The sequence below is a fragment of the Arachis duranensis genome, chromosome 5, assembly GCF_000817695.3.
Source record: "Arachis duranensis cultivar V14167 chromosome 5, aradu.V14167.gnm2.J7QH, whole genome shotgun sequence".
Taxonomy (NCBI): Eukaryota; Viridiplantae; Streptophyta; class Magnoliopsida; order Fabales; family Fabaceae; genus Arachis; species Arachis duranensis.
In genome coordinates, this window is record NC_029776.3 from 31,004,981 (window position 1) to 31,008,198 (window position 3,218).

The 3,218-nt window shown below is 35.2% G+C and overlaps 1 pseudogene; it reads left to right on the forward strand.

Annotated features, from left to right (window-relative positions):
* Positions 1–238: 238 nt before the first annotated feature.
* LOC107489064 (uncharacterized) lies at positions 239–2,796 on the forward strand (annotated as a pseudogene).
* The last annotated feature ends 422 nt before the right edge of the window (positions 2,797–3,218 follow it).

Here is a 3,218-nt window from a genome sequence, read left to right on the forward strand (position 1 = left end):
CTTCGAGGAACCTTCATTCTTTTTTTTTTGGTGGCGAAACCTTCATTCTTTTTCTTTGTTGCTTGGACAAATTTAAACCAGAGTTGGAAATGGTTTGATATGTTTTCGATGTAATTGTTTTATTGATTAATGTCATCAATGAAGAAAGGATTTTGATTTTTCTTATAGCAAACTTTGAAAACAAAAGCTTTAGTTCATTAAAATATTTAAGTTTGTACTTTATCTAAAGATCTTAAGATTGTGGTTGATGACATTTCATGTAGTGTTTTAAATTTAGAAGATATTTTAAAGTTTATATTAGACTATAATTATATTTTAGAGTGTTTATTTGTATTTTATTTATTATTTTAATATAAAACAGGTTTTTCGATTGGACTATGGTTGAACCGGTTTAACCATTAAATCAGTGAACCAGTGACTAGAGTGGTTTGATAATTGGTCCGGTTTTTAGAACCTTGGTCCAGACTAATTTTCCAAACCTTGATTTAGATATTTGCATCTCTTATCCTTCTAACTTTCTCAGCTTCTCTCTTTACTGTAGCATTGTTTTGTTTCTTTCAGAGGCAATTTTCTTGTCCTAGAATCCTAGATTGCCGATTCCAATGTTTATTGGACTAAAGAATCATCTTTCGATACAATGGTGATGTTGATATAGTGAGTAGTTTTGAATCTGTTGGTTTGGTCTGTGTTGTGTTGTTTTGGAACATTGATGAGCACAGATATTGCAAAATCTTTCTACAAACAAACAAAGGAAAATCACCATCTTTCTTCTAAATTCCAATTTCCTTTCCTTTACTCTTGTTTCAGTATTTCCTTTAAAATAAACAGTATCAGTGCCTCATTTCTTTCTTCATAATACCGAACCATTAGAATTTAGCCTGACTTAGGGATAAAGGAAAAAGAAAAAGAGAATTCGATCAAAACCCTTGCTTCCTTGATGGTCATGGCTGCAATTCGGAGTATCAACACAGTGGTAGATGCTATGCTCTAATCACCAGATTCTCTCTTCAAGCCCCAAAATTGGTTAGCACTTCCCCTTTTAAATCAAAAAGGGAAATTTTCAATTTTTATTTGTTATTTTTTTTAATATTGTTTACTGCATGATTGGGTTAGAATATGAAAGTTTGTTTCTTAGCTTGCCTTGAAAAAATGTACATTCCTTTTTTCCAAGAATAGAGTAGATTTGAATTTTTCTTATAAGTCGAAGTTTAGAAGGAAAATTTAGCTATAAATATAAGAAAATGTTACTTAATATTAGTAAAATATTCCTGTAATTTACTATTTATTTGACTAAAGCACCTTTAATTGAATTCCGAAGGAGAGAGACTATGGACTATTGACTGTTGTTTTGTTTGGGTTTTTCATGGTTTGAACACTTTTGGTGACCCAAATGTATTAAAGGTTCATTTGATTCAATATATGAAGGCCTAAAAGAGAGAAACAAATCTTTTTGCCATAGTGCACTATACACCATATCTGAAGTATTTGGTTGGAGTACAATTCACCATGGGATAGGATGAGTTGTTTGGCCTCTATTTGGTGTAAAGGTCATGAATTTTTTGAATGTGTTTCTTTCACAAACATGTTGAGAGATTAGAAAGGTACACACTGTAAATACTAAATGATATTCTTCTTATATATAGAAAAAAAATAGAGAAACAAAAGAAAGAAAGTTGTGTATTTAACTAGGGTATAACTGGGTTTAATATTGTATTATTTGCTTTCAAATGGTGTTTTATGTTGTTTCATCATTACACAATTGGAAGCTGTAGAAAAGAAGGAAAGCATTATTGTTTTGTGTTTTGTGTTTTGTGTTTTGTGTTAATTATACTAAACTCTCCTAATGTTAGCTGGTGTTACACTCTACACACGACACGTAGTGGTTAAAGGCTTTGTTTCTGTTGTATCCTTACTTATCATATTGTTCTTGCATCTTGAAACATCTCTCTTGGAGAAACTATGCTTATTTCCCCTACCTTATCCATGATTCCTGGACTATTCTCAGGTGGAGGTGGAATTTGCCGATGGTCGTGTATTCAAGTTGTTGGCTGAGTTTCTAAGAATAAACAGTCCTGCAGTTGATGGAAAAACCAGATCAATTGGAGGTGAAAAGGTACTTGCTTTCTGCAACTCAGAATGCTTTTTCAACTGCACCATTTGGAAACTATATCCCGAGTTTCAGTACACTTTGATAATTGAATCAATGAGATCTCTTGTTTGATGAATCTTCCTTGTTACTTCTTTTTCTATTGTTTTAATACGACTACATTCCAATTGATCCCTCGAACCAGGTAATATCGGGGAGACGGCACATGGGAATCATGTCTGTAGAACCGGTAGTGAACTATGGGGTAGGGTACATCAAACTTAGACATTATATCTAAATTTCAATATCTAAATCCCTCAAACTAAAATGTGATGCATAGTTGCAGAATTGGATTGTTCAGGCTTAATTTTGATGACTTGCACAAGACCGGAATCTATTCGTGGGATTATTTCTATCACCTGGGAAGTAACAAGTTTACCCTCATGAGAAATTACATCAAAACACTGAAGAAATATGGGCTAAGGTGGGATCCACGCAGGAAAAAATGATGCAGGCCTCCGCTTCTTGATTGGCCAAAACTGGTTTGAAATTGTGTCGGTTAACATCATGAAACTTGTGCTTGTCGTTGGATAGCTTCATCTGTTGAAATTGAAAAATTGAATTTTGTACGAGGTAAAGAATAGTGTTTTAGGGAAGTATTCACTAATTATCACAGGATGAAAGAAATAAAGGAGTGTTCTTCTTGATCCTTTTCTTTTCTTCCATTACAATGATTTTGAGACATTAGCTGAGTGAGGGACAGAGTGAGTTTCGAAGCTCTAACCGGCGACGGCGTCAGGGGCAGTCTGGCAGTTGAAGGGAGGGACTGAGCTCGCCGGCATTGAGAGTTACGGCCAGCTCGAGGGTGATGGGAGGGGTGAGGGAGGGTGTGCTATTGCGCCGTTGGAGAGTTGGAGTGAGTTAGGGTTGGTAACTGGTATGGGTTGGGGGGTTACTGAATGTTAAACGGCTGTGTTTTGAGCATTTTTGGGCAAAGTAAAAATCCGGCCGGGTCTTGGTTCGGTTCGACTGATTGGTTATCGGCCAGTTTAACGGTTCAACAACGGTTTTTATTTTTTTTCGATTTTGGCATATAATCGAACCGTGATTCTCATCGATTCGTGGTTTGACC